Source organism: Nicotiana tabacum, chromosome 21 (genome assembly GCF_000715075.1).
Source record: "Nicotiana tabacum cultivar K326 chromosome 21, ASM71507v2, whole genome shotgun sequence".
NCBI lineage: Eukaryota > Viridiplantae > Streptophyta > Magnoliopsida > Solanales > Solanaceae > Nicotiana > Nicotiana tabacum.
The window spans coordinates 13,019,679-13,029,246 of record NC_134100.1 but is presented as its reverse complement, the minus strand read 5'-3'; positions in this window follow the sequence as shown (position 1 = coordinate 13,029,246).

Sequence of the window (9,568 nt, the reverse complement as noted above, 5' to 3'; positions counted from 1 at the left end):
GCTTTATCAGAACAGAATGTCCAGAGCCTTCAACAAAAGGGTCAAGCCGAGACAGTTCACACTGAGGCAACTAGTGTTAAAGAAGATTTTCCCGCATCAGGACGAGGCCAAAGGGAAGTTCTCTCCCAACTAGCAGGGTCCATACATGGTCCACCGGGTTCTTACAGGAGGAGCCCTCATACTTGCAGAAATGGACGGAGAAGTTTGGCAGAAGCCGATCAATTCAGATGCAGTGAAGCGATACTATATGTAACCTTTATGCTTTCCTTCATGATGTAACTTGAACTATGCCTGACCTAATTCCCGTTTAAGAAGGGATACGTAGGCAGCCCTATGGGTTCGGTTACAATGCAATAAAATTTCCATTTCCCCGCTATTGGAAACTGGGGCAGAATTTTGAGGAGGACCCTCAAAATTCCAAAGATGATTCCAACCATTTATCATTAATAGCCATCAGAAGCAGCAGCTCAGTAAACTGGGCAGAATTTTGAGGAGGACCCTTAAAATTCCGGAGCAAGAGAAGTTGTAATGTCTTGAATCACGTCGTAGTCATAGGTTCATCTAAGGAAAAGTATTCTCGATTATGTATTTATGTTATATTTTTTTTACTAAATCATGCATGTCTGTTACCAAAGTTGCTTTGTTTAGCAACACTACCCCAATGATACGCACAGTATCACCGGAACAGAGCCGAGCAAGTCAAGCAGAGCCAGCGGGAATACGAACTAACCTCCCCCCTTTACAAAACTCACACTTTTCTTTGGATGCAGGCACTTGAGTTGCAAAATAATCAAATATACTATACACTCACAATACTCACATTACTCAGAAATACTACTCTCAGAACTGTTGCATTTACTCACAGCTGCTATCTGCACGCAGTGTCCCCAGCAGATACAATATCCCCAGCAGTCGCAATATCGCAAACCGCTATCAGCTAAGAAAACTCTATTGCCATTTGCCATTTTACTTCCTGTATAAGGCTACCATCTACCTTCCGAGACTAAGCTTTGTCTACATCTGCATTCTCTGCATTGCATAAGGCTACCATTCTGCCTTCCGAGACTAAACTTTGTCTCCATCTGCATTCTCTGCATTGCATAAGGCTACCATTCTGCCTTCCGAGACTAAGCTCTGTCTCTATTTGCATTCTCTGCATTGCATAAGGCTACCATTCTGCCTTCAAAGACTAAGCTCTGTCTCCATCTGCATTCTCTGTATTGCATAAGGCTACCATTCTGCCTTCCGAGACTAAGCTCTGTCTCCATCGGCATTCTCTGCATTGCATAAGGCTACCATTATGCCTTCTAAGGTTAAGCTCTACCTCCATCTGCATTCTCTACATTGTATAAGGCTACCATTCTGCCTTCCGAGACTAATCTCTGTCTCCATCTGCATTCTCTACATTGCATAAGGCTACCATTCTGTCTTCCGAGGTTAAGCTCTACCTCCATCTGCATTCTATGTATCGCATAAGGCTACCATTCTGCCTTCCGAGGTTAAGCTCTACCTCCATCTGCACAGCTGAAATATCGCCAATTCATTTATACCTTGCATCGGCTGAAAGATCACCGCTTTATTTACATCTACATGGCCGAAATATCGTCGCTTCATTTATACCTTGCATCGGCTGAAAGATCGCCACTTATTGCATTTTATCGGCTGAAAGATCGTCGCTTTATTTATATCTGCATGGCTGAAATATCGACGCTTCATTTACACCTTGCATCGTTTGAAAGATCGCCGCTTTATTTACATCTGCATGGCTGAAATATTGCTGCTTCATTTATACCTTGCATCGGATGAAAGATCGCCACTTTTGCATCGGCTGAAAGATTGCTGCTTCATTTATACCTTGCATCGGCTGAAAGATCGCCACTTATTGCATTTCATTGGCTAAAAGATCACCACCTATTGAATTTCATGGGTTGAAAGATCGCCAAATTGTCCAAAGGAGTCATTGTTTAGAGGCACCATTTTCATAGCCCGAGAACGCCATTTCATGGCCTGAGGACCCCTTTTATCTTTTGCATATCATTATTCAAAGGCATCATTCTCATAGCCCGAGAACATCATTTTATGGCCTGCGAATCCTTATCATACGCTTCATGGCCCAGGACGTCATGGTCTGAGGACCTCATCCTAACCGTCCAAAGACAGCATTCATGGTCCGATGGGAACTTGCTTCATATTTAAATTTTGACACAATATGCACTTGTATTGCTTATTTGCAGATAAACCAGCGAACAACGTCCATCTCAGCAGAAGTGATCCCGCTCCAGTTCCCGCAGCCCTATTAGACTTTAACCATCCATCCCAACCTAACTATCGCGTCCGTTCTTGAAGAGAAAATCTCCATCGGCATATTCCGCCTACGGATCTTGAACTACATATGGTCTGATTCCTGTAAGACCAGGGATATGTAGGTAGCTCGGGGACCAGAGCACGGTCAAATTGGCCATCATGTCTTTACCCGACAACTCTTTCATCCTTCCCGGGTAAAGAGGGACAGCTGTTGATACCCAATTTTTTACTATGTATTTTTACATGCAAATACTTTCAAAATAAGCTATATAAGTATGCTCAAGTATCTTATTTTTTTCCTAATTTTTAAAGGATTTTTAAATCAATTTATTGCCCATTTTAGCAGTATAAAAACCAATAATTATTCCCAAAATTATCATTTTAGTGAATAACTTATTAAATTCTCATATTTATACCAAAATATAGCTAGGATAATATTTATACACTTTTTCAAATAAATTTGGTATTTTAAAAGCTAAATTGCATATAATTGCAATTTTAGCCTATTTTAAGAATTAATAGTATTTTATAATTACGAAATTGGTTCCAATATTTTTAAATTAATATTTATATATTATCAATTGATTCACTACTTTTAATTTATTTTAGAAGTCATTTTTACTATTTTTATAAAATAAAAGGGGAAAACTAGCTATTTAAAATCTGGCCCTATTTCATTTCAATTATAGCCCAAATTGATCCCCCTAATTGACCCAATTTTGAATCCCAAATGGACTGACCCAATATCTATTTAACCCGAGCCTTAACCCATTTATCCAACCCGCCCGGCTCCCTTTTTAATCCAGGTCGTTGATCATTTTGATCAACGGCCACGAATTTCCTTTTCCTTTTTTAATCTGCCCACACCCCTAACCCTACCTCATTTTCTTTCTATCAGCCACCTTTGAATACCCTCCCTCTCTCAAACTCTCTCGAAGGTTCTTGAAACCCTAATCGTCTTCTACCATTTTCAACCTCAATCTCACCAGAATCCATGACCTCTCAGGCTATAGATGGCCTATACTCACCTCCCTCTGCTCTTAAACGCTTGGTGTTCGAAGTTTCGAGGTCTGAACTCGATGGCGTCCGTCAGATCTTCTACGATTCAAGGTTCTATGGCCCCTCCGGCTTTGCTCCGGCGTATCCAAGCATTATGAGCCTATGTCTGACTTATTTGACTCAGATCGGACCTTTTCCAAGCCTTTCTCGCTTTAGGGTTCCTCTGAAATCCTAGCTATTTAAGGTTGTCTCTGATTATTTTTCTTAAATAGGTTCTATATTTGTGCTCTACTTGAGTTCTTAAACGTTTTCCCCAATTTTTCTTTCAAAAATTACTTCTCCTCGATTTAGGGTTTCTGAAAAGTTCAAATTGTTTCTCCGACTTTTCTATTCCTTTTGTCACGTATGTGCTTCTACTGCTTTCTTATGTTTTTTTCTACTATATATGTTCTTCTATGCCCTGTCTTTCTACTGTGTTTCTACACCATGCTCGCATGTTCATCCTACTGTGTTTTCCTATATGTCTTGTTGATATACTTTTCTGGTATTTTGTATTATCGTACTATATGTATTTCCTACTGAGTTCTTAAGTTCTTTGTTTGCCTTTTACTGGATATTTGTTTGAGTTCCCTTTAAACATGTTTCTGTTATTGTTTTCTTAAATGATATACTATCTCTTTTCTCTTCTGAACCCTGTTTTCTTCACTCTGTTACTCCAAACTCACTATTGTATCTGTTTGTTTTCTCATGAGTCTCTAAACGAGACCTCTGAGCCTGTTTCAATTATTTGCCTCCTCGTCTCTATTTCTGATTCGAGTTTGGAAACCCTATAATTTGGGGGTTTTGGCGAGTTTTGATCTTGTGTTGGACTAGTGTTCTATTTTGGAACCCTTGACTCTCTCAGACTCATCCTGAGTCTATGAACTAAGTTTGAATTTATTTATTTACGACTCTAAACTTTCTCTTCTATGTTAGACTCTTCTACTGATTAGCAAGATAGCTCTTCGTGCTTAAGCATGGCTGTATGTTTTTATATGTGTGATGAATTCTTTCTTCCGAAAAGGTTTTCCAACTTATGATTGATCCAGAATCCTTTTTTTAGGTTTGATTGATTGTTACTGATCTTCCATAAGTAAAACCTTTCTTCACCTTTTCTGACTGGATTCATTCATACCAAAATTCAGACTTTGTGATTTACTGGCTGTTAATTGATTTCCTTTCCTTATTTGCACAAACCGTGTGCTACCAGACTTTTGCCTTAAATAAATCTCTATGTATTTACCCTTCTTGTACTGCTTTGGAAAAGGTTTTGATCAATCCCTTTCCTTAATTATTTTACCCGTTTGAAATCAGAATCCCTCAATTAAAGGGGACCTTTTGTAATTGATTTTAAAACTATTCTCCTACCTTATTCTGCTTGCCTTCTACACTGTAAAAGGGGCACGACTCCTTTCTCACCAACGGACTCTCAATTTAACACTTTTATACTACTCAAGTATCATAGTTCTCTAATCATAGCATTCTCACTATTTGCTTGCACTTTGGCTTCACAAAACTACTGCTTTCTTTTCTTGTTTCCTTGAAACTTGTATGTTCTAGTTTGATTTTCAGCCTCATCCCAATGTGTTTATTTTACAGCTTCTACACCCATATCTGCTTTACTGCCTACGTTTAATGTTAATTAGCATATGTTTCTACTGTGAATCCCTGCACCCATGTCACCTTCTATGTGTTTGAGTTGAAGTTCAGAACATGGCAACATCCAAGTTGTTGCTCATGTTTGGACTTGATCCCTTAGGGGATCCTAACTCCCAAACAATGTGGCTAACAGGCTGGTTGGGGTGTGCCGGCACTCCAATTGCTATGTATGACCACTAGCTTGTCTTGGTTTTCCCCAAAATCCCCTCTCTGCACTTACACTCTCTCTTAGATTCTAAGTTCTGCCCCCTCCTATGAGCCTTGCTTTGGGACCTTAAGTTCCCTCTAAACTTGGATATTCGAGGGCTGACCCTTGCACACTGCTCTATAACTCAATTCTGCAATATATTTTAGTGTAAGCGCTGCCCAAAGTCCACTTGAGACTCTTAGGGAACTCTGGCACATCCCAAATAAGAGAAAGGCTTTGGAAATTTGATCTTCGGAGTTAGTTTACTTCATGCTTTAGACAGAAGTATGTATCAGGCTCTCCTTGATTGTAATTTTAAGTTTCTGATATAATTTTTATTCATTTTCTCGGGCTGTAATAATTTGTAATAACTTATGGGGATTTTAGTGAAAAGGGGAGGGTCAATCATGTATGCAAAAGGGGTAGATATCATGTTCATAGGGAGTTGTTGTATTTCTACACTCATATCCTGCTTACAGCTGTCAATTTTGCATTTCATATATAGAAACCATGTCTATAGGTTTCTGTACTTCTGCATTTCATAGAAATCATGTCTATAGGTTTCTGCATTTCATATAGATTCTATGTCTATAGGATCTGCATTTTCACGTAGAAACCAAGTCTATAGGATCTGAATTTTCACGTAGAAATCATGTCTATATGATCTGCATTTTATATAGAAAACATGTCTATAGGTTCTGCATTCCCAAACGCTGCATATCATATAGATAACATGCATATAGGACTTCCTGAATTATGCATATGCATTTATCACTAGGCAAACGGTTTACAAGTTTAAATAACAATCAGCATTCTAGATACCATGCCTATAGGACTTCTATACTTCTATAAACGTTTAAAAATCAATAACGCCTAGAAAGCATGCCTATAGGAGTAATCAACCAAATCTGAATCGTTCATCTCGGTTATAAGTCTAAAAATTAGTAGTAGCATTGCTTAATATTTGCAGAACTTATGTTTTCTATAACTAATAAGACCTCTTCTCTAGAATCAGTATACTTCTGCATTAATAGATATCATGCCTATAGGTTTCGCCTAAGCAAGCCATAAGATAAATTAGCTAGCTGAATCAGACTTCGTTAATTTCAACCAGCAAGCAGGTCTGATTCGGATTTCTTATCTGAAGTATGTAATAAATCAGTCTACCTCACCCTTTTTAGTTTAATTAGACCATAATCAGCACGTGCAAGACATGCTAAACAATCTGTATTTAAGTTGAGGAGGCATGTTTGAGCCTTTAACTGTTATATGTTCCCCATAACTGCTCTACGTGTTTTTGATTGCCGCCTTAGATTTTGTCCTTTTAAACCTAAAAACCCAAATATCCCCTCCCTTTAGGACTAGTAGTCCCAAATGCCTCCGGGACTGATAGGATCGGGGCGGGTAATAGCATGCAATAAGTAACAAAACCATTTCACGCTTTAATACCTTAACGGGGTGGGAAAGGGTAGATATGGATATGATGACCGGTGTGCTAATACCACGTGTAACCCCTCTTCTAAGGAGTGATTACCGGGTATTGCATTGATGTGATCCATATTATTTGTAAACCTAGGACCCTCACCTTTTTTCTTATTGGTTTGCTTTATTTTCAGAACTCTTTTAACTACTTCAACTTCAGCTTTTCTCTATTTTCTCTCAACTTCAACTACTTGCAACCATTATATGAAAACCCTCTTTGTATTGGAAACCCTTACGTGTCTATTTGTTGTTCGCACTTAAAGTCACAATTGTAGCATGGTCGGGAACCACACTAGTGGATCTCGAGGGGTGCCTAACACTTTCCTCTCGAGATAATTTCTAGCCCTTACCCAATCTCTGGTTTTCTAAATCAAAATCCTTTTTAGTGTGCTAATACACTTTAATCATTAGGTGGCGACTCTTCAATCCAAACCCAATTCTCAAAAGGGAACGAGTTGTCCTCTCAAATGTCATAAACCCGATTTTGCGAGAAAAAGGGGGCACGTCAAAAGGCGGTTCATTATGTGTTTATCTTTCCTAGTTGCCTGTCATTTACTTGCTTAATTGTTAAAAAAGCATTTTTAAGAAGTTTAAACTGAACTAAAGTGACTTTACATATTTTCACTACTTCATTACTTTTACTGGCTTTTACTATTTCTTTATAGCTTGTTGATGTGCCTTTATGTGATTTCTTATTGCTCGGTCTGCATTTATTATTACTCACAGAGTTGGAGTACTCAGTTTACTCCCTACACCCCATGTGCAAATTCAGGCACTTCAGGTTCTCCTTGCGAGGGTTGAGAGCTTCCAGTAGATTCCGGAGTTCATGAGGTAGCTGATCGGCGTTCGCAACCCCATGCTTCTCCCCCTATCTCATTTATTTTCTCTTGTTAGTGTTCTGTAATAATTTGTGTAGACTCTTTCAGATTTGTAGTTTCTATGATAGATGCTCATGACTGGTGACATCCCGATATCGGGCTGTGTTGGTTTTATTTCCGAAAATTGTACTGTTTCACTGCTTAACTGATGATTTAATCGTGTTAAAGACTTAGATTATGTATTTTTAATTGTTAAACAGAATTGGGTGTTGTGTCGGTGGGCCTTGTCTTCACGAGAGGCACCATCACGATCGGGTCCGAGTTTATGGTCGTGACAAAAATATTTCATAATCCCACGAAGTCGAGAGTTGGGCAGTCTTTCTTAGAAATTCCATCTTAAAAAGGAAAACAAAGAATCAAATTCCCTTGTTTTAGAAATTGGGGCAAAGTTTTTATAATAGATAGTTGTAGATAAATTAACACTATTGTTTTAGTTATTTATGAGCCTTTATGATATCCCTTCTTTCTAACCCTGTCCAAAAGCCATATTACAGTCCAAAAGACCTCCCAGATAATCTTTAAGAGTGTCGAGTCAGACATGCTAGGAACATATGATATTTCTATCGTGGTTAATGCTTGTCATCTGCAGAATCGGAGAAAAAAAGAAGAAAAGAGCAAAATAAGAGAGTCTTATTGGTGAAAACCTTCACAGGCACTATAAGGCGGCGGTAAGTTGAGAGAAACAACAAAATAAGAGAGGCTTGATGGTGAAAACCCTTCGGGCAATACAAGTCGAATAAGGACCGCGAATCAGATAGGATAATCGGAGCATGGAAGCCCAGTTTCACGACTTAGATATACAACAAGAGTTGAACATTAGACTTGCTTGAGAGATTAGGTCACTTAATCCAAAGGTGCATGTCATGGTCATTAGAGTTTGTGTCCACATCTGATAAGTTTCTACTTTGTAATTTTCTTATTAGGTATCATCTCTTTCGATTGTCCCATACTCGGTTCCCTTTGTTTTGTTTACTCCCTCTTCTTGAGTTTGTTTGGTCAGCACAAGTGAGAAATAACTTCAAAATTTTCTACCAGCCTTCCAATTTCACAAAACGGAATCTGGCTAGCACATCGAAGCGGCGTAAGTTAGGAAAGAACAGTATGCGTACTGAGTGGGTGGAAATTGACGTGCTTTGGGGTTCTTGTGAAATACAAAGATTTGGTATATGTCAATTTAGAGCACAATGCAACTGATAGAGGGTGTTGGGTTTGAACGGATCAGAGGTATTTTATGTGACAAGGGTGACAGAGAAAGTGGTTAGTCAATAAACAAGCAAGGTCTTTCGAGTTGAAATCAAAGTTATCATGGGAATTGAAGGAGCAATCGCCCTCAAAGTCAAGGCTACAAACCAACTACCATGTTTGAACTCACAAGTTTTATTTGTTTGAAACAGGGACGAAGACTATGTCCAAATCAAAGCTTGGAAGCTTGAATTTAAGTGTTATGCCCACATTTTGTCAGCACAAAGGCTAATTGAGGAGGTTTTAATTGCTAGGCATTCCCTTAGTTAAGAAGGTTTTTACCTTTTGCACATTTTCCCTAGTCGAGAAGAACAATACCTCCTAGGCATTCTCCCTAGGATAATGGGATTTAAGTTCAAGTTTTCAAGACCCTCCTGGATAATGGGATTTAATTTCATGTTTTCAAGACCCTCCTGGATAATGGGATGTAGTTTTAAGTTGTCAGGACCCTCCTAGATATTGGGGTTTAGTTTTAAGTTTTAAGGACCTTCATAGATAATGAGATTTAGTGTAAGTTTTACCTTTAGGAAATAGAATTTAGCTTTCAAGTTTTCACTTTTAAGACAAGATTTAATTTTAGTTTTCAGGGCCCTCCGTGATAATGAGATTTAGCTTTTAAATTCTTAGAGCTATTTAGGATAACAGGATTCGATTAATACTCACAGTTGTTCCCGGTACCAAATTGGGGCAGAAAAGTTTCTTTTATTTTGTCTATTTTATTGTAATGGCAGGCGCCCACCTAGAGAACAAGGGAATTCAGTTCAAGTTTAACTTGCAG